This window comes from Hypanus sabinus, chromosome 8 (genome assembly GCF_030144855.1).
Source record: "Hypanus sabinus isolate sHypSab1 chromosome 8, sHypSab1.hap1, whole genome shotgun sequence".
Taxonomy (NCBI): domain Eukaryota; kingdom Metazoa; phylum Chordata; class Chondrichthyes; order Myliobatiformes; family Dasyatidae; genus Hypanus; species Hypanus sabinus.
In genome coordinates this window covers 132,017,792-132,040,753 of record NC_082713.1, presented here as the reverse complement: position 1 = coordinate 132,040,753, position 22,962 = coordinate 132,017,792, and the positions used below count along the sequence as shown (strand labels likewise).

Sequence of the window (22,962 nt, the reverse complement as noted above, 5' to 3'; positions counted from 1 at the left end):
CCATTTCCCCTCCTCCCTCCCATTCTCCACTCGGTCTCTCCCATCAGGCTCGGGCCCCTCCTTTTCTGGTCCCTTAGGCGTGTCTCGGAACCTCGTTCCCCAGCAGGGAAAAGCAGCTGGTGTGGCGCCGACCGAGAGAGTGAAACCGGGGGGTGCAGTGAACGTGGGTGGGAATTGTTTGTTGTTCCCCAAATAATAATTGTGAAGGAGGAACTCGCGAGGGAATTACCAGTTCCTACACCGATGGTTACTATGTGGTTATCGGGGACTGAGCACAGACATTGGCAACATAAACTGCTAATGACGAAGTACAGGACCTGTTCTAGATCTACAACAATGCAAAGGGGGAAGGGTTGACTATTTAGTTTAAATGTAGCTTCTTGACAACAGTGACGAGAACACGATACAATTTTACATTGAATGTGATGTTGTGAAAGCCTAGCCTGCGGTTTTCAGTGTTAAGTACAGAAAATAAAGGCGTGTGGAGAGGGTTGGTCTAATAAAACTGTGATAATAGGTAATGATTAACATTAAAGAACCATTTCGAGCAGGTTGATAGATTGCAAAACTACATGTTAGGGTGTGATGGTATTCAGGCATTTGGTAACATTTAAAGAAATAATTATTTTGTGGTAAAAGTACATTGTTTAGGGCATAGAATGACTAATAAGGCAGAACATGATATATATATATAAAGACAAAAGTAAAAGTTAATAAAAGGAAGTATCAGGGTTGGGATTGTGCGCAATTCAGTGAATATAACCAGGAAATTTCTGTGGAAAATGAAACGTGAATCAGAATCAGGTGTAATATCACTGCTATGTATTGTGAAATGTGTTGCTTTGTGGCAGCAGGACACTGCAATACAAAGTAAAAACTAAATGACATCAAGAAGTGTGTGTCAAGAAGTATATATAGTGCAAAATAAGTGGAAAAATTACGGAGGAAATGTTCATGGGTTCATTGTCCATTCAGAAATCTGATGGAGGCGGGGAAGAACCTGTTTCTGAAACACTGAGTGTGTGTCTTCACGTTCTCGTACCACCTCTTTGATGGTAACAATGAGAAGAGGGCATGGGGGTCCTTTATGATGGATGCTGCCTTTTTAAGACATTGCCATTTGAAGTTGTCCTGGATGCTGGGGAGGCTCGTGCCCATGATAGAGCTGGCAGAGTTTACAGCTTTATGCAGCTTTTTCCGATCCTGTACAGTGGCCCCTCCATACCAGACAGTGATGTAACCAGTTGGAGTGAACCAACAAAGTTCTGCCAGTATTTATAATTAATAGCATTGATAAATATGTTGGATGAGATGGAAGAAATTACAATGGCAATAAGGAAATAGCAGAGCTTAAACTTATTTTGTGTCTGAATTCACAAAAATAATTTCTCAGAAATGCTGGAAAACCAAGATTCTGTTGCAAATTAAATAAATTAGAAATACTAGTCACCCTTCATTATGTGCCATGATGTGGCGTTCATGATCTTTCCATGATAATGGTTGTTCTTGGCAAATTTTTATGCAGAAGTGGTTTCCTATTGCTGCTGCCTTTGGGCAGTGACTTTACAAGATGGATGACCCCAGCCATTACCAATACTCTTCAGAGGATGTCTGCCTGGCGTCAACGGTTGCTCTTGTAATGTGCACCAGCTGCACATACCTGCTCCCATGGCTTAACGTGACCCTGATTGGGATTTTCATCTTGCCCAAGGGTGACCTGCAGGCTAGTGGAAGGAAGAAGCACCTTACAGCTCCTGGGGTAGAGGCATTCCTCTATCCTACCACCCCAAATACTAGTAGAAATGTTAATAAACCTGAAAATAATCACTTGCAGAACTTGATGATCTCCACTCTAAAGCTTTGAAGAAAGCGCTATAGAATTGTACAGCACAGAAACAGGACCCTCAGGCCAAGTCCATACCGATCTTGTTTGCCCATCTGTATTAATCCCATTTGTGTACACTAAGACTGCAGCTTTCAGTGCCTATTTCAGTATCTCTCATCTACCATGATTCCACTGTCCCGTGGTATATTTTACATAATAAACACTGTTTATTTTAAAAAAACCTCAGATTTATTTAAAAATCCTCCTCTTAAAAGTATGACCTTGTGTTTTTGATACCCCTATTCGATTAGATTCAACTTTATTGTCATTGTGCCAAGTACAGATACAAAGCCAAATGAAATGCAGTTAGCATCTAACCAGAAATGCAAAGAATAGTGTTATTTACAAAATAGTTGTGAATAAAAAGTAGGTGCTACAGCACACAAATATAAAAGTACTGAGACACTACAATATGGGTGCAATACTGCTTAGTGCTGTGTTGTGAGGTTCAGTAGGGTCACAGCCTCAGTGAAGAAGCTCTTCCTGAGCCCGCTGGTGCGGGAGCGGAGGCTCTTGTAGTGCCTACCGGATGGGAGGAGAGTAAAAAGTCCATGGTTGGGGTGAGATGCATCCTTGATAATGCTTTTCCCCCTGCCCAGGTAGAGTTTATGGTAGATGTTCTCAATGGTGGGCAATTGGGTGCCGATAATCCACTGGGCAGTTTTCACCACATGCTGGAGTGCTTTGCGGTCTGATACGGGACAATTGCCATACCACACTGAGATGCAGTTGGTGAGTATGCTCTCAATGGTACAGCGGTGGTGGGGGGGGGGTGTATCATGGGGGTATCAACCATATCAATGTCTCTCATATCTTAATTGCCTTTATCAGGCACCTTCAGTACAGGGAAAAACACATCCCGCCTATCCATTGCTCTTCCATAGCTAATGTCCTTCAATCCAAGCAAGCTCTGGGTGAATCTCCTCTGCACTTTCTCCCAAGCAGCATAGTGACCAGAACCACACAGCCTGACCTGGTCAGTATTTTGACAGTTGCAACATACAAAATGGTAATTTGCCTTTGTCTATAATAGAGACTCCACATGGCATTTGACCAGGTCCTGTATGGCCAGCTATTCCTGGAAGTTAAGGCACATGGGATTCAAATTGGATCCAAAATTGACTCAATGACAGGAGGCAGAGTAATGGTGTAAGTGTTATAAAGTGGACATCTATGAACATTGCAGGGGTTGATGCTAGGAACCTCTACAGCATCATTCTGTCTCACCTTTTATATTCTAAACATCGGCTGATGAAGGCAAGTACAGTCGGCCCACCTTATCCACAAGGGATTGGTTCCGGGACCCCTCGCGGATACCAAAATTCGCGGATGCTCAAGTCCTTTATTCAACCTGTCTCAATGCGGCTGATCTTAGGACCCAGCGGAACCCCAGACATTATTTAACCTGTCTCAATGCGGTGGACATTAGGACCCAGCGGCAGAACTCTGAATCCGCAGTGTTTCTGTTCACGAAAGTAATCACGATCGCGATTGAAAATAAAGTGGAAATAATAAAGCAATCAGAAAGAGGTGAAACGCCATTGGTCATTGGAAAAGCGTTAGGCTACAGTCGGTCAACGATCGGAACAATTTTAATGGATAAAGTGAGAAAGGCTCTGCCCTGATGAAAGCAATGCAGTGGTTTAATTGAACATTGAACATCGACTTCTCTAACTTCCGTTAATGCCCCTCTTCCCCTTCTTACCTCATCCCTGACATATTTAGTTCTGTTTTTTTTCTCTCTCTCTCTGCCCATCACCCTGCCTGTTCTCCATCTCCCTCTAGTGCTCCCCCCCCCCCTTTCTCCTGAGGCCTCCCGTCCCATGATCCTTTCCCTTCTCCAGCTCTCTATCACTTTCGCCAATCACCTTTCCTGCTCTTAGCTTCACCCCACCCCCTCCGGTCTTCTCCTATCATTTCACATTTCCCCCTCCCCCCACTACTCTTACTATCTCTACTTTCAGTTAGTCCTGACGAAGGGTCTTGGCCCGAAACGTCGACAGTGCTTCTCCCTATAGATGCTGCCTGGCCTGCTGTGTTCCACCAGCATTTTGTGTGTGTTGTTTGAATTTCCAGCATCTGCAGATTTCCCAGTAGTTTAATTTTTGGGTTTTTGATCCTCCACATCAACTGGGCACTGTGGAGAGCGCACTCGGAAGCGATCTGTCACTAGATCGAATTCGGGAAATTCCGTTCCCGAGCCTGATGCTGAAACATACATTCTTAAGTGTTATATATGTATAGAAAGGTTAAAATATATACTATATACTAAGACAAACTTTTGACTAACTGATGCTAAATAATACCGGATGTACCTGTTCCGACTTACTTAGTAAGAGAATTTACGGGTTTTTTTTTCGATCCCGATCCATGATAACCCACGCACATCCTCCCGTATACTTTAAATCATCTCTAGGTTACTTACAATACCTAATACAATGTAAATGCTATGTAAAATAGTTGTTATACTGCATTGCTTAGGGAATAATGACAAGAAAAAAAAGTCTGTACATGCTCAAATAACAAGTGCTGGAAGAGCAGTAAGTGGTTTTCGCGTTTCACAGTTGGTTGAATTCGCGGATAAGGAGGGCCGACTTTATATCAATTCGGTGCTTTACCATCCTATCCACCTATGTTGCCATATACAAGATACTATGGACTTGGATCTCTAGGGGCATCTCTTCTTGTACATTCATAAGTGTCCTTTATTGTATATGCCTTATCCTATTAGACTTCCTAAAATAAATTACCTGGCACTTGTTTGGTTAAATTCCAACAGCCAGTGCCCACCCAACTTTTTTCTGATCTGTATCCTACTGTAATCTTAGATAGTCTTCCTCACTATCTACAGTAGTAGTTTTCATATTTTGATAAACTTATCATACTTATTTTAATCACATCTTAGATGTTATGAAACAAACAAAAAGGGTCCTGGCATCAGTCCCTGCTTTGGTCGCAGACGTCCACTGTATAAACCTTCCCATACTCTTAGCCTCCTGTCAGTGAGTCAGTTTCAGATTCAATTTGAATCCCTTGTGCCTCAAGCATGTCACGTGTAAAGCAGTTGCCAAACCAAGCTGCTGTGCATCCAGACAGGACATTTCATAGAGTGTATTGATAAGGGTTGACAGGAACGTGCCAACCTCTTCAGTCTTGAGGAAGTAGAGGCATTGGTGAGCTTCCTTGGCTGTGGCATCTGTGGTTGGCCAAAGACAGGCTATTTTTTGATGCTCTCTCCTAGAAACTTGAAGCTCTAAACACTCACTAACTTTAACATCATTGATGTAGACAGGAGCATTGTGCCCTTCATGAAATCAGTGACCAGCTCTTTCATTTAGCTGACATTGAGGGAATGTTTGTTACCTTCTATCTTCTTCCTGTACTCCAACTTATTCTTATTTGAGATATGGCGCACTATTGAGGTATCAACTGCAAATTTATAGGAGTTGGAGCAAAATCTTGCCACAGTCATCAGCGTACAGGGAGTAGAGTAGGGGCCTGAGGATGCAATGTCGTGGAGCACCATTGTTGAGAATAATTATGGCCAGTGTGTTGCTATCCTTATTGTTGTCTTTTGGTCAGCAGGTCAAGCATCCAGTCAGAGAGAGAGGTGTTGACTCCCAGGGTGATGAGATTGCTTGGATTTATAGTATTGAAGACGGAGCTGTAGTCCATAAATTAAAGTCTGTCCAGATGCTCCAGAGTTGTGTGTAGGGCCAGGGAAATGGCATCTGCCATCGGCTCTTTGGCTGTCAGTGAACTGCAATCAGTCAACGTTGTCCAGAAGGCTGGAGTTAATGTGTGCCTTGACCAGCATCTTGAATCACTTGATGATAGGCAGTTGTTGTTTAGGCATGTTATCTTGTTTTTGTTAGGTCTTACGCAGACAGGAAACTCAGGTTGGATAAGGAAGAGTTAAAATTGCCTGTAAGTACCCCTCTCTCCCCCCCCCACCCCAATCAGCTAATCTACGCAGGATCTCAGGAGACAGCCAGAGACGCCATCCAGGCCTGATACTTTCTGTGGGTTCACTCTTCGGAAGAGTGGTGACTGCATTAGAGTGGGTGGTCCTATTCCCTTCAGTTCAAAATGTGCCCAGAACAGATTAAGCTGATCACGAAGGCACATACTGACTGACTTTGTTTTATAACCTGTTGTAGGTTATAAAAACCCTGCCACAACTGCCAGCAGGTCTGGGATTTGAATTGGACTCGAATTTCCTTTGAACATCTCTCATAGCTTTATGGAGATCATGCCTTGAATTTTGAATTTGAATTCTGCAGACCTAGACTTCAGTAGGGAGTGGATCTCCAGGTTCATCCATGTTTTTCGGTTTGGGAAGACCTGGAATGTCCTCTTTGGGGTCCTCAACATGCTTGCTGACTGTGCCAATAATTGCAATGACATACTCATCTAGGCTGGTATCTGCGCCTTTAAACATGGACCTGTCTACCCATTCAGTGCAGTCATGTAGAAGCTCATCTGCTTCCTCAGACCAGCACTGAATGACTTTCTGTGTTGGATTCTTCTGTTTGTGTGCAGGGGATAGAAGCAGAGTTTGGTGGTCTGAATTACCAAGTGTGGATGAGTGGTAGCTCGGTAGGCATGGTCAAGGGTCTTCGGGGCCCTAGTGGGACATGAGACGTGAGCATTTTTTTGGCAACACACTCTCGAAGTTGGCCTGGTTGGATTTGCTGGCAATGATGAAAACAGCCTCTGGATATCCAGGCTTCCCTAGGTAATTGCAGCCAGACCATTCCTCCTGTTGAACTATTGAGCTATATTTGATGCAAACTCATTATTAATTAAAAGCAAAAAATTCTTTGCGAGGTTTAAACAGTAACATTTACATTTTCTGTCACTCGTAGGCCAGCAAATTATAAACAGCTCTGTTCGCTCCTTTTTGGATTGTGCCATTTGAATCCTGTTTTACGGTGGTTTTCTGGTGCCTCAGCTGCTTTATCACTGAAAATCCATCTAATTGCCTGATCTTTGGAGTGCCTCATATTGAGATTGCAGCAAACTGGAATTGTAAGTGAAGACCAGCCCTGTTTCTTTGCTTGCTGTTCGCTATTGTCATTGTCTATCCACTCTTAAGCTTCAGGTGAAACTGCTTTGACTTTGTACTGCCAGATACCAGCACTTCAAATCACTGCCCCCTTTTGGTTTTAGTCTTAAAGCCATGACCGATGAACTCAGGCAGTGATCACACTCAGCTTCATTCTGTAAGCGATTGGTCCGTTTTACAAGCCGACCGAACTTCACTATTCCCAGGTGTTGGGCTCCACCAGTTTTGCTGTGGGAAGACTGATGCCACCAAACCCAGCCGTACCACTCAGCACTTTGGGAAGCTCCAGTGGGACTCTGATGATACATTGTTTGAATCCAGCACACTTTGCCTCCTGCCCATCAGTGTAATGTTATTCAGAGATACATTGCTGATCAGCCCAATGAGCGGCACCATCCAGCAACCCATCTATTTAACCCTAGTCTCACGACAGGGCAATTCAGAAAATCAATTAGCTTATAACTGGTACATCATTTGAATGTGAGATGAACCTGTTATGGATAGCTTAAACGGATTTTGATTGGCTGTATTAATTATTCGGCAAAGTAGTAAACATAAGAAATGAAAACCCCGAGAGGACACGTTCTTTGCTTCCAGCTTCTCAGACTATGTACAATAAGCAGCGTGGTATTGGGCATACTTATTATCTTAGGGAATGGAATGAAAAGAATAATTGCTGTAAGAAAAATAATTCTTTCTTACTCCCAGCTCAAAACATATTAATATAAAATTGTATTACTGTTACTGGAACATTATGAACTCCAGTTAATAAAATGTGTTTTTTTTTGTTCAGTGCCATGAATCCCTAAGATTGTTTTCTCTGGAGATTGTCTAATATGAAGTCAGGGGCTTAAAGTACTTAGCTACAATGTGAATTATTGTGCTCAGCTTTGCATATGTTCAGCTCACATTACAGTAGATCTTTGAATTGTTCCTTTTCTCTGAACAAATGTACATCATTGACTGCAAGCCAAATTCAGGCAAAAGGTTCATCTTTTCAGCGAAAGTAAACCCCCACCCCACCACCGTTCCCTACACCTGGATAAATTTGCTTTTGTTATTGTTCTGCTGGGGCTGATGAGGTCAACATTGAAGTAGCATACTCTTCAACAATTGGGTCAGGATGTGGCCAGTAGAGTGGGTGGGTAGTGCACTCTTCCTCCTCCTGTATACACAGAACCTCCAATGTTTGGCTTCTGTTCTCAGTGACATCCTGGATGTCTCCTCCACTTTTCTATGTCATAGACTAGGTTCTTCAGAGGATGTTTGACCACAGACTCTGTATCTGGTAAACAGTTCCCCTGAGAGAGCTTGGAATAATTTAAAGAGCAAGGCGTGTAAATGCCATGATATCAATACTGGGAATGTTGGCCTTCAGAGGGGACAATAATATTGGATCACTTGTCATAGAACACAGAATAGTACAGCATATTACAGGCCCTTCGGCCCACAATGTTGTGCCGACCCTCAAACCCTGCCTCCTATATAACCCCCCACCTTAAATTCCTCTATGTACCTGTCTAGTAGCCTCTTAAACTTCACTAGTATATCTGCCTCCACCACTGACTCAGGCAGTGCATTCTACGCACCAACCACTGAGTGAAAAACCCTCCTTGAACCTCCCTCCCCTTACCTTAAAGCCATGTCCTCTTGTGCAGAGCAATGGTGCCCCGGGGAAGAGGCACTGGCTATCCATTCTGTCTATTCCTCTTAATATCTTGTACACCTCTATCATGTCTCCTCTCATCCTCCTCCTCTCCAAAAGTAAAGCCCTAGCTCCCTTAATCTCTGATCATAATCCATACTCTCTAAACCAGGTAGTGTCCTGATAAATCTCCTCTTTACCCTTTCCAATGCTTCCACATCCTTCCTATACTGAGGCGACCAGAACTGGACATAGTACTCCAAGTGTAGCCTAACCAGAGTTTTATAGAGCTGCATCATTACCTCGCGACGCTTAAACTCTATCCCTCAACTTATGAAAGCTAACACCCCATAAACTTTCTTAACTACCCTATCTACCTGTGAGGCAACTTTCAGGGATCTGTGGACATGTACCCTCAGATCCCTCTGCTCCTCCACACTACCAAGTATCCTGCCATTTACTTTGTACTCTGCCTTGTCCGTCTAGTGATTTTGTGGAGATGGTGTTGGTGCTTTGAAATGCCTTTTGTAGATCAGCCCAGCTCTCTCTTAGTATACTACAGGAGAGCAGTAGATCAACTTTTGTGCTGGATCTTAAGTCTTGAAGGTGACAGTGAATTTTGTCGTCAGTGCCAGCATCTGTGAAAAGGTTCGCTCCTGAAATTTAGGATTTGGTCTGTTGTAGGGGTAAGAATACAGGGAGTTAAAAGCTGGTGAAATAGGATGTTGCTTGTACTGATGTGAAAACAGGATGTTGCCGATACGGTTCAAAAAAAAATAGAGACTTAATTGCCTTCTAGCATGCTACTATTATGGCAAAAGCTATTATAGCAAAATTGAACTTGTGGAAATTTAAGTGTTTTAATCTGTAACCAAAGCATAGTTTTACTGTTAACTAAGTCTTCTGTGTAACAATTATATGGAGAAATGTAACAATCAAAACATATTTAAGTTTTCTGCATATCACAGATATGGAAAGGTGTATAAGGCTGTCACAAAATCATATTTTTGACTGTCAGTTTTGTCTGGTCTCCTGGTGTGCACTAGTTTCTATAAATCATAAGGTTGTTTTGGCACCAACTTCTTTTATCACTCCTACAATTTAAGGAGACCCTTTAATGAAAGTAAGAGAGTTTGAAAATACTGATGCTGGCCTTGGAGCCCAGCTTCAGAGTATGTGCAAATGTCACCTATACAAAGCAGATTGGGAGACAAACATAAACACAAGCACGTGTATCCACACGCACTTGTTGTTGCAAATGAAATTTGTCAATGTAGTGTAAGCTGTCTTGTTGCTTCCTGTTTAATATTACAGATGACTGTCAAATTTGACTGTAGTGCAAGAGGTTTGTTAGTGTTGGTGTCCTCCCTTTATGTGGATTTTTAATCACTAAAACAAATCATGGGTTATGTTGGCAACAAATTACGAGTGAAATCACAGTGGAGAGGGGATCTGCACTGGAATTTCAATCGTTAAAGTCAAATCATTGTCAATAAAGATTGCAGCTAACTCAACCCATCACTGTCTAAGAGCAGTGGTCCCCAACCACCGGGCAAAGCATGTGCCACCGGGCCACAAGGAAACGATATGAGTCAGTTGCATCTTTCCTCATTCCCTGTCACGCTCACTGTTGAACTTGAACACACGCGAGGTCATCAGTCACCTAAACGCAGTGACACCCTCGCGCCTGGGATCACTGTTTGGCCTCACGTGGCCGATGAGAAGTGCCATTGCTACTGGCCTGGAGCACGGACAGATGGGCACCGCCTCTAAACCTGTTTAGCACACCGTATGTTCGTGGGGAGCCTGGTGCTAAAATATTTGCAGACGACCTAATTCGGGCTCAGGGTTTCGTAAGTAGCAGAGCAGCTACCTCGCTGCGATCGACTGAAAGTCATCCCTCGAGCCAAACTTTTGTTGGCCGATAGATCCTACCTACTTACGGGGGGGGGGGGGGGGGGAGCAGGTGCATGCCCTTTCGCACTCCTCCTTGCTCTCCAGACTGCGACCACCAGCCCTTGCCTTGTCCTCTCACCCCACCCATGACCAGCTGCACCTGGCCAAGGCGTCTGGCAGCGGGCAGGAAGCTGGAGTTTGAGCCTGGAGGCTGTCAAATGAGGCAATGAAAACTGCTTCATCACCTTAAGTACAAGCACCCTGACTAAGAGATTAACCCCTTGAGTTTTTTGAGCGGTAAGAAGATGAGCAAGCGGGACAGAAGCAAGTGCTAAGGGCCAGGAAAACTAAATTGCAGAATAGACTGGATGTAAGGAATCCCTTTCGAGTATCACTGTCTCCCATCACCCCTCGATGGGACTGTCTTGTTGCAGGGAAACAAGCCCAGGGCTCCCACTTATTTAGCAATATTGGTGTGTTGCGATGATTTTATATGTTCATACAAGGAAAATATGCACTGTTTAATATCCAAACGTTACTTAAAATGTTATGATGCTATTGACTTATGTGACTTTTAATTGACTTATCACTGTACTCATACAAAGAAAATAAGTGTTATGTTTAATATTAAATTTGTTAGATAAACCCTCTTAGAAATGAAATTGAGTGTATTAGCCACTTATAAGTGACTCATAGTTGACTTATCACCTTTAAGTACTCCAGCTGCAGAGCTGCCGACAAAAAAAGCCTTGCAGAAGGTGGGTAGGGGAGCAGAGAAGGTTATTGGGGTCTCCCTACCTTCTGTCCAAGACCTCTTTCAGAGTCGATGCCTCCAGAAGACACGGTACATCATTAAAGACCCCTCACACCCTCTCCATGAACTGTTTATTCTTCTGCCATCAAGTAAACGTTACAGGAGCATCAAAACTAAAACCACAAGGCTACTAAACAGCGCCCTCCCACAGGCTGTCGGACTGCTAAATAGCTGCTCAACCTGACTCTGCTTTGGACACTTTGAACTTGCACTGGACACTTTGAACTTGTTTTGCTGTTATGTTTTACTATTTATTGTTATGTTTATTATTTAGTGTTGCGTTTGTTATGTTATGATTGCACTGCTCCTGGGAAACGCTGTCTCATTCTGCCCTGCAGAGCTGATGTACGGTTAGAATGACAATAAAGTTTGAATCTTGAATATTCCAGTTGTGATTAACACCCCCTCACTATTGGCCGGTCCGCAAGAATATTGTCAATATTAAACCAGTCCGTGGTGCAAAGAAGGTTGGTGACCCCTGACTGAGAGAATTGGGAGGGTAAGGGAGGGGGAAGAGGGAGGTAGGTGGTACACAGTTCATTGAAGCAGGTAAAAGAGATTCACTTGGTCCATACCCTGAAATTGTTTTAAGAATTGTATTCATAATGTTTTTAATTGTTTACATTTATTGACCAAGATTCTTGGCTGTGGAATGTAACATTGAAATTATTGGGAAATGCCTGCATTTTCCTGGAAGGTAACCCCTTTGTCAGTCAACAGATAAGTATCTGCTCTGCTGTGGTCTAGTTCAGACATGTGGTTAAAGAGGAACTTAAAATTTTGCAGCCTGTTTGTTCTGGCTCAAACACAGTGGCTAACATAACATAAAATGATGGTGGTGCATGTTAGCTTTCTTCAGTATTTGCACCACCTCCTTCGTCTCAGATGGTCACATGCCCAGGAATGCAAAAGAAAATCCTTTCAGTTGCCACAGTAATTTATAACATCTAGTTTTATGTAATTTAAAAAAAGGTTAATATTCTTGGTTATGCACAATAGAAGTTGTCCCGAAATAGGACTCTGTACTTTTTGGTTCAGAACTAAAGTTCTTCTTAAAGCCGATAACGGGGAATGCGATGACCATCAGGGATGTGTTTATCCTCCCTCAAGCTCTATTTGTTTTTGGTATGGCGTATATTTGAGAAGAGCAAGCTTCATTTTTACTTGCTCTTTGTGCTAAAGCTACCTTATAAAAGCTTTATTCCTGTCATTCTTTCCCTTAATCACTTCTAAAACTGTTGTCTATTCCACACAGACTGTTCGTCTTGCTGAAATGGCTATTTTTCAAAGGGTTAAACTGTGTAGGTTCCCACTAGCTGGCCACTTGCACCAAAGCTCAAACATTCCATATTGATGCACTGGCATCCAAAGAGTCTAGATACAGTAGGGATAGAGATGTTTGGGATTGGAGTAGTGTAAGTAGGTGGCTGATTACAGCCAGTTTCAGTCAGAACTGTGGTCATGATCCAGACTAATAGAAACACATATTTTGTTAATAGGAGTGTTCTACAGACCATGTGAAGAGAAAAGAAGTAAACTATTACCAAGAAACTGGGGGAATAATTGAAAAAAACTTAAAATAATAATCAGGGTATTGTGACCATCCTGACTTTAAGCATTAGGCCAGAAGCATTAGGTGACATTAAGGGGATGAATCCTTGCAAAATGCACAGAGCTGGCTGTGTTCTAATTCAGTGTGTTGGTAGAATGATCCACTTTTGGATCAAGAGAGAAATAATGAACCAAAACAGACAACATTTTAAATAATTCAGGAAGTCTTGTGCGGTACATAATAAATTGGAGAAAGGCAGGTTTTGAGGCTCTTGAGATGAAACTTGGAGGCAGTAAGGTGGAAAAACGATGGTGGATAAACAATATCGGAAAACAAAAATTTGAGAGAAATGAAAACGTTAATTTTTCAACAGGATAGAAAGAAAACTGCAAAAATAGATCAAAATACATAAAATAGTAATGCTCTGCATAGGAGCACTTGTTTCAGGGATGAGATGCAGAAAAATGGAAGCAAGAAGTGAAATAATAACAATAAATTATTATCTATGTTTACTGGGTAGGTGGGCATGAACTCAGAAGGAGAGAAATGTCTCATGAATAAAACTCAAATGATTACATTTCTATTTTTTTTAGAGACACAGTGCGGAACAGGCTCTTCAGGCCCAACAAGCCTGACTGCCCAGCAACTGACCTATTTAACACAGGACAACTTACAATGAGCAATTAACGTACCAGCTGGTACATCTTTGGTCTGTAAGGGGAAGCCAGAGCATCCTGAGGAACCTATGTAGTTCACAGGGAGAGCGTACAGCTGACATCAAAATTGAATTCCGAACTCTGGAATATAATGGCAATGCTAAACATTTTAAAATATCTATGGCAGCTAGAACAATAATGCATTCAGCAGAGCTGCTATTTTTAGACCTCAAGCAACCCGGATTCAATTGTGATCTCCAGCTTACACAATGTTCCTCTGACTTTATGGTTTTCCTCTAGATCAAGAGTTCCCAACCTCTTTTAATGCCATGGATGCTTACCATTAACCGAGGGGTCCATGGACCCAAGGTTGGGAGCCACTTTTCTAGATGCTCCTGTTTCCTCCCACATCCTGAAATCATGCAGGTTGGTAGTTTAATAGGTTATTGTAAATTGCCTTTCATCTATAGGCTTGTCATAGACTCTAGGGGAAATTAGGTTTTGTGTAGGATTAGTATAATGAATGTTGGCATAGACTCGTTGAGCCAAAGGACTTGTTTTCGTGCCATACAACTGAGAAGGCAGCCACTTGCTAACAATTAAGCAATTTCTTGAAGAAGAGATGCAACACCAAAGGACTGGTGTTTAGCTAATGTTTAAGGAGGAAATTTGTGCCCAGGACCTATGGACTAATTGGCTTAACTTGATGTTAGGAATTATAATGGAATCCTACAAAAGAAGAATATAGATAATTTGTAGAACACAAAAACACTATTCAGTGGTTAGTTAGGACCTTAAAAAGAATATGTTGGTTGAACCTGACTTAGTTCTTTACAGGGCTAACTAAATATAGACAAGGTTAAGGGTATGGATACAATTTATTTAGATTTCCAAGTTCTTTTAAGGCTTAAGAGAGCAATTGATGCTGAGGCAAACAATCAAATTAATTAAAGCTTTTATTTTTACTCAGAATAGCAGAAATTCAGAATTTGGCGAAATGGACTACTCAGTCTTAGGACAACACCATGCAACAATGTCATGTCAGAAATGGTTTGTTACCTCAATTACACATTACTCACAGTAACTTACCACCCTTTTTGAAAGAATCTGCGTCAAAGAAAACTCTGCTTCCACCAGCCTGAAATAAAATTCTCCCAATTTTTGTGTCAGAGGTGAACCATTATCTTGAAATCGTGGTGCAGATCTGATTTCTCCTATAAGTGAATGTGCCCACTCTATCAAGAGTCTGCAGGATTCTATACAATACTGTGCAAAAGTCTTAGGCGCATACATATAATAGCATGGGTGCCTAAGACATTTGCACAGTTCTGTATTGGTCAACGTGGAGTGAAGAGTGAGCTTATAAATCTGGCATGAGCAAAGGATGTTGGGGATGGTGAGGGTGGCGTGCTGTAAGAGGAGTGTGGGATATGTTGCAGGAAAGTAGTGCTGGGGTCGGGGGGCTGCTGCGGGTGCTCAGATACCAGGCAAGGTCATTTGATTCCAAACATTAGTTTATTGATCATTACAGAAAGTCTCTGTGGTGCTTCCCACTCCATCCCCTCCTCCTTCCTCTTTTCCCGACTATGATACCCCTCTCCTTGCCCCCTTCCCACTCTCAGTCCACAATAGAGACCCTTATCAGAATCAGGTTTATTATCAGTCACGTAAGTCATCACCCTGACACAGTGGTGTCAAGAAAATAACCTCTTCCTCGATGTCACAAAAACAAAGGAGCTGGTTGTGGACTACAGGAGGAATGGAGACAGGCTAACCCCTATTGACATCAATGGATCTGGGATTGAGAGGGAAAACAGCTTTAAGTTCCTCGGCATACACGGCACTGAGGAACTTGTGGTTTGTGCCTTCCGGCTGTGGTGAAAAAAGCACAACAGCACCTCTTTCCCATCAGACAGTTGAAGAAGTTTGACATGAGTCCCCACATTCTTTCTACAGGGGCACAATTGGGAGCATCCTGACTGGCTGCATCACTACCCACAGAGAGAACTTCCCACAGAGAGTGGTGTGGACAGCCCAGCTCATCTATAGACATGAACTTCCCACTATTCAGACAGGTGTGTAAAAAGGGCCCAAAGGATCACTGGGGACCCAAGTCACCCCAACCACAAACTGTTCCAGTTGCTACCATCCAGGGAATATACTGCAGTGTAAAAGCCAGGACCAACAGGCTCTGGGACAGCTTCTTCCACCAAGCCATCAGACTGATTAACTCATGCTGATACAATTGTATTTCTATGCTACATTGACTGTCCTGTTGTACATATTATTTATTACAAATTACTATAAATTGCATATTTTACATTTAGACAGAGATGTAATGTAAAGATTTTTACTCCTCATGTCAGAATCAGAATCAGGTTTATTATCACCGACATCTGTTGTGAAATATTTTAGCAGTAGCAGTTCAATGCAATACATAATATAGACGAAGAAGAAAAAAATGAATAAATCAATCAATTACAGTAGATCTATATTGAATAGATTAAAAATTGTGCAATAACAGAAATAATGTATATTAAAAAAGTGAGCTAGTGTTCACAGGTTCAATGTCCATTTAGGAAGAAGCTGTTCCTGAATCACTGAGTGTGTGCCTTCAGCTTCTGTACCTCCTACCTGATGGTAACAGTGAGAAAAGGGCATGCCCTGGGTGCTGAAGGTTCTCCTTTTAACTGCCTTGTCAAAAACTCCTGTGGTTGTCACCAAACTCAAAATGTCACTGTTTAAGTTTAAGTAGTATGTTGTCAATTTGTTCCCCTAGAATGGAGTTGTATTCATATTTTAATTTGAGAATGTTATTATTATCTGATGGAGCAAAGAATTTTTGTAAGCCTGTTCAGCCGCTAGTAATTCTTTCTCAATCATTTCCAATCTACCTCGCTTAGCCCTTTTCAGTGTTGCTTCATAAGAAATAATTTGTCCTACATACACTTTAACTGTTTCCCAGAGTGTTGAGTCATTCACCTCACTGTTGTCATTGGTCTCAAGGAACTGTAAGATGTGCATCGTAATATACTTTAAATGCCTGATCCTTGAGCAAAAGGGATTAAAACACAAGTTATAGGCTTGCTGAAGGAGGGACAATTGAAGATTGAGATTGACAGGACTATGGTCAGATATTATTATGCTGTGATATTTTGTTTGGTCAATATTAGAGATTAATCTTGAGTCAACTAAAAAATAAATAATTCCGTGTATATGAACTGTGTACATGAGAATAAAAAGAATAATCACAGTCAGATGGGTGTTGTAGTCTCCAAATATCCACCACTTTCTTCGACTTCATCAAATCATTAAGAGTTTGCACAGCAAGAACATTGTGTGGTGGGGGCTGAGGAGAGCCTATCTAAATACGGATCTAGGTAGCAATTAAAGTCACCCCCAATTAATATGTAGCTTGAATCGTTATCTGGGATCAAATCAAACACCTTACGGAAAAAACCTGGATCATCCGAGTTCGGCCCATAAATGTTTACCAGTGTAATGGGAAGTGAATTAATATGCCCAGTTAAAATTATAAACCTGCCATTTGGACGAATTGTGGATGAGTGAAAACGAAAAGGCACAGTCTTACGGAAGAGAACGGCAACGCCTCTGGCTTTGGAAGTGAAAGGTGCCTGATAGACCTGTGAAATCCAATTAGCCCAGAGTTTCCTATGCTGAGTGGCTTGAACGTCAGTTTCGTGTAAGACTATAATGTCAGATTTCAGTGACTTCAAATGTGCGAAAACTTTACCTGGCTTTATTGGGTGACCTAAACAGCGCACATTCCAAGAAACCTAGGTTATGGAGTCAAGAGTATTATTCACTTGTGGTACCTTTTGCATTATAATGAAACACAAACTTAACATTCAGTCTGGCAGCCAGCAAAAACCAGCAAAAAATAACATGAACACTTAACAAACATATGAACAAAACCCCCACCCATTGCTTCCCTAAACAAAGCAGAGTTGCTCGCATCCTAATCTGGGACTGCCGGACAAAAGCAGAGAAAAACACCTCCAACTTACAGCCCCTCATTAGCACACATAGTAAAGAACAAATTGAGGATAGAAAAAAGAATTGCCATTATTAAAGTCTGCTCAGAGCACGTTTAGACTCGCTTCATTTATGTTGTGAAAAATAGCCTTTCAAAGTTTTTGGTCACCTAAAGTCTTGGCTTCAACTGGGTTGCTGAATACTTTTACTTGCCCTTGGTGATGAACATGGAGCCTGGCTGGGAACCGTAGCAAATGCCAGACCTCCTCCTCTCTCAGCAGTTGCAGTACCTCACGGAAGCTCCGTGACTACAAGTGCTCACCGCCTGCAGAGCCATGGTCCTTCCTATGTTCCACTGCCTCATCCTTTATTTTTGGCAGCGCATGCCCTTCTAACAGTCGATCAGGTCTTGTGCGTCAAGTTAGGATTCTGCTTACTGCACACCCCCCACCTGTCCCAAGAATCTTGAACATCCCCTGTCAACCTCTATTTCCCCTAACACCCTAGGACACATAACCATCCGAGGTGGGATTCACTGATTTAAGGGATATGACAGTAGAGAAGGGCAAAATTTACTCATTGTATTTCAGTGCAAGGTAAAATAAGTACACTGGTGCCCAAATTGACCATCCCTTCCCTTTTGTCTTCCAGTTACACAACAAATAGGCCACAATTTGGAAAAGTAATGAAATAGATTAGACCAGTTATTTTTTGTGCCATGGTAAAGTATACTGGATTAAAAATTCAACACATTTTTTAACAAACAGATAATCTCAATCCTACATTAATTATAGAATAAATTCAATAAAGATTTTTCATCTGAGACATTAATGTGGAATGTATTTCTTTTTACTAGCTCCCCACAAACTTAAATAAATTATATACATACAGATAAGGTTCAAGGATAGATTTGACTACAAATTAATAATTATTGGTGGCCTTATGCAGGAGTCATAAATTAGCATTAAAATCAAAGATTTCCCCTTTTAAACAAATACTATGTTCCATGTTTGCAAGGATGGTTATGATTCTGTAGTTTATAACAGAATCAGTGTCTGAGTTGATCACATTACAGTATGCTGGAGAAAGTGAAACAGGGTTTTTATTATGAATATTTCCTCAGTGTTTGCTGACCATAACAAAGAACAGTTGTAACAGTGGACAGTTCAGAAATAGTCACCAAACATTCTATAAAATATAATAATCAATGGAATATAAAATGGAAGATTGTTTTGTGAGAAGACAGACTGCAGGCATAAAGGAGATTAGAAAACTAGGTTGAATTTGCCCTTTTCTTTCTATCATTTGTGGATCAGAGCTCTTGACACCAATAATCAGAAAGATATGAATCATTGGAGAAAAATGACTGATTGCCAGCTATTGTATACAAAAAGCTGGATTTAGTTTTGAGAGTAACAGGTATTAATAAAGGTTTTAATAGCAATCAAAACAAGTAAAAACTCTGCCATTCATCAAATCTTGTATTACGTTGTCTAGCTATTTATCTTGCAACCTCTAATGTGCCGAAATACCCTTGTACACCAACAAGGAGCAGAGGAAGACAGCTCAAGCCAGCTTTTCTGCATTTGGATAATTCATTCCTTATTGTCGGGAGAACAGTAGGGAGATATGCAAAAAACATGGGTGGGGAATTGGAACATTAGATAAACAGAAATAGAGAACAGAAATGAGAAAAGAAGCAATTTGATCTGTATCATGTTATGGATCCATTACTGATTTTGCTTACTTACTCAGTCATGATATAGTGGGGAGCATGGGAAAGCAAATCAAAGAGGAGAATTGGGAAATAAACACTCATGGCAAATGCACTGATATTTCTGGGACAATAACCTAGCCTACCTTACTAAGTGGCTCTATGAGAGCACAATCAGGGTACATCACTTCAAGAAGATAGCTCACTCATATTTCCTTGAACTTCAAGACAAGCCATAAACCTTGAAGTGTCCCTTTCAGAGGTCAGTACAGTTGTTATATCTTTTTGATACAATACTCAGGAAGAACATAATCTCACTTCTTCATTTTCTTTTGAATGAAGGATGGAAGTTTAGTTTGGTTATTTATAATTGTAAAGGATATGCCAATGAACAGATTAATGAATCATTCATTAAAAGAAGTTAATTTTGTTCAACAGAGTGATTAGACACCAAGAACTAAGGATTAAGGTGTCAGAGTAGCATGCTGTTAGATGCATGTTGTACCAATGATTTTGGTTGAAGCCCCACTTCAACCAAATTCAGCAGAATAGCAAACACAACTGAATATTGTTTATGCATGTTCCATTATCTGCATACTAGAGAGCACAGCAAGAAAACTCAGGCTAAACAGGGATCAACAAGAGATTTGAGTGTCACGGGGGAAAGTGGGCAGAATCAGAATCAGGTTTGTTATCACCAGCATGTGACATGAAATTTGTTAACTTAGCAGCAGCTGTTCAATGCAATACATAATATAACAGAGAGAAAAATAATAATAAATAAGTAAATCAATTAAGGTGTGCGTATATTGAATAGATTTTTAAAAATGTGCTGGAACAGACATACTGTATATTAAAAAGAGGTGAGGTAGTGTCCAAAGATTTAATGTCCATTTAGGAATTGGATGGAAGAGGGTAAGAAGTTGTTCCCCTGAATCACTGAGTGTGTGCCTTTAAACTTCTGTACCTTCTACCTGATGGTAACAATGAGAAAAGGTCATGCCGTGGGTAATGAAGGTCCTCAATAATGGACGCTGCCTTTCTAAGACACCGATCCTTAAAGATGTCCTGGCTACTTTGTATGCTAGTACCTAAGATGGAGTCGACTAAATTTATGACCCTCTGCAACTTCTTTCAGTAGTGCAGTAGCGCCCCCCCATACCAGACAGTGACACAGCCTGTCAGAATGTTCTCCACAGTACATCTGTAGAAGTTCTTGAGTGTGTTTGTTGACATACCAAATCTCTTCAGATTCCTAATGAAGTATAGTTGCTGTCTTGCCTTCTTTATAACTGCATTGATATGTTGGGACCAGGTTAGGTCCTCAGAGACCTTGTCACCCAGGAACTTGAAACTGCTCAATCACTCTACTTCTGATCCCTCTATGAGGCTTGGTGTGTGTTCCTTCATTTTGCCCTTCCTGAAGTCCACAATCAGCTCTTTCGTCTTATTGATGTTGAGTGCAAGGTGGTTGTTGCTGCTACACCATTCCACTGTAACTTCTTAATCAGGATTGTGGGAATGATGGTGTTAAATGCTAAGCTATAGTCGATGAATAGTATCCTGACATAGGTATTTGTATTGTCCAGGTGGCCTAAGGCCGTGTGAAGAACCATTGAGATTGCATCTGCCTTTGACAGGTTGTGGTGATAGGCAAATTGCAATGGGTCCAGGTCTTTACTGAGGCAGGAGTTCAGTCTAGTCATGACCAACCTCAAAGCATTTCATCACTGTAGATGTCATTAAGGCAGCTCACATTATTCTTCTTAAGTACTAATATTATTGTTGTCTTTTTGAAGTAAGTGAGAACTTCTGCCCATTGCAGTGAGAGGTTGAAAATGTCTTTGCATACTCCCGCCATTTGGTTGGCACAAATTTTCAGAGCCTTACCAGGTACTCCATCAGGATCTTCTGCCTTGCGGGGATTCAAAGACGGCTTAGCATCGGCCTCTGAGACAGAGATCACAGGGTCACCAGGCACAGCACAGATCTTCACAGCTGTAGTTATGTTCTCCTTTTCAAGGTGGGCATAGAAGATGTTGAGTTCACTGGTAGTGAAGCATCGCTGCCATTCATGCTATTGGGTTTCGCTTTGTAAGAAGTAATGTCTTGCAAAGCCCTGCCAGAGTTGTCGTACATCCGATGTCACCTCCAACCTTGTTTGAAATGTCTCTTCACCCTTGAAATAGCCCTTTCTGGTACAGACATGGGTCGCCAGACTTAAATACCATAGATCTACCCTTCAACAGATGACATACCTCCTGGTTCATTCACAGCTTTTGGATTGGGAATGTACAGTAAGTCTTTGTAGGCACACACTCATCCACACGGGTTTTAATGAAATCAGTACCAATTGCAGCATACTCATCCAGATTTGTAGATGAATCCCTGAATCCTGTTCGGTCCACCAATTCAAAATAGTCCTGTAATCGTTCCTGTGCTTCTTTGTCCTCACTACTGGTGTTGCTGTCTTCAGTCTGTACCTGTACTCGCGGAGTAGAAAGTACAGCCAGGTGATCGGACTTCCCAAAGTGAGGGCAAGGAATAGCACGATAGGCATTCTTGATGGTTGTTTTCTCTGGTATTGCAAGTGATCTGTTGATGGTAATTGCTTAGTGATTTTTTTTTAAACTGGCCTGGTTAAAATCCCTCAAAACAATGGTGAAGGTGTTAGGGTGTGCTGTTTCGTGCATGTTGATCCCATTGCTCAGATCATCTAAAGCCTGACTGATAATGACCCAAGGTAGAATGTATACTGCTACCAAAATGATCCCAGAAATCTCCCATGGTAGGTAAAATGGACGGCACTTAACTGCAAGATACAGGTGTCCCCTGCTTTTCGCACGTTTGCTTTATGACAGCTCGCTGTTACGAAAGACCTACATTAGTACCTGTTTTCGCTAACCAAAGAGGATTTTTGCTTTTACACTTTTCCCCCCTTCCAAATCGATTTTGGCTCGCTGTCGTCCCTATTCTGATAAGTGAAACTACACCATACATACAATATTTCTACTTTATATAGGCAGTATATTTATCATATGATTCCTGTTTTTACCATATGTTTGTGTTATTTTAGGTTTTATGTGTTATTTGGTATGATTTGGGTCTGGGAACGCTCAAAAATTTCTCCCATATAAATTAATGGTACTTCTTCGCTTTATGATATTTCGACTTACAAGTGGTTTCATAGGAATGCTCTACCTTCACATAGTGGGGGAAACCTGTAGTCCAGTTCTGCTGAGCAGAATTGGGACAGCAATTGGTGAGCAGATCTATCCTGACGGTGTATAGTAAACCCGTCAATCTGAATTGCTGATAGAAGGGGTTAACCAGGATTCTTGAGACAAAGGACACGAGCGGTCCTAATGTCCCTCTGAATCAACACCCTAGCTTTGAGATCATTGATTTTATTCACCAGAGACTGCACGTTTGCCAGCAAGATAGTCGGTATTGGGAATTTAAAACCCCGTTTCCTTAAACGCAATTGTATCCCTGACCTGCAGCCACATTTCCTGCATGGAATCCTATGAGGAATCTGTCCCCAATCGGTATTGTTTCCATCAGTTCTAAGTAGTGATAGTTCGTTTAAACACATTAAGGCCTTTGGAAGCAGCTGAGCTTTTTAGCTGTATCAGGTTAAAATGAGTATTTAATCATATCCATCGAGAGTTCTGCTGCCACACGAGTCGCCTCAAAGTGCCCTGAACTCCAAGTATGTATGCGAAGGATGTAGGAA

At 41.6% G+C, this 22,962-nt stretch overlaps 1 protein-coding gene across 5 annotated transcripts in view; it reads left to right on the top strand.

Moving 5' to 3' along the window:
- The window catches only part of LOC132398432 (protein FAM3C-like), a 50,391-nt gene that overhangs the window by 179 nt on the left and 27,250 nt on the right, over positions 1 to 22,962 (top strand). Inside the window, exons 2-3 of one of the 5 annotated variants that reach the window (XM_059977853.1) lie at positions 6,754 to 6,916; positions 15,473 to 15,591. The exons of 1 other annotated variant lie outside the window; for it this stretch is intronic. The gene's annotated coding sequence lies outside the window, so the exon portion shown is untranslated. Of the gene's footprint in view, positions 1 to 2,484; positions 2,618 to 6,753; positions 6,917 to 15,472; positions 15,592 to 22,962 lie in introns of all 5 variants that reach the window. 3 more of the 5 variants (XM_059977854.1, XM_059977851.1, XM_059977855.1) reach the window with 3 other exon arrangements.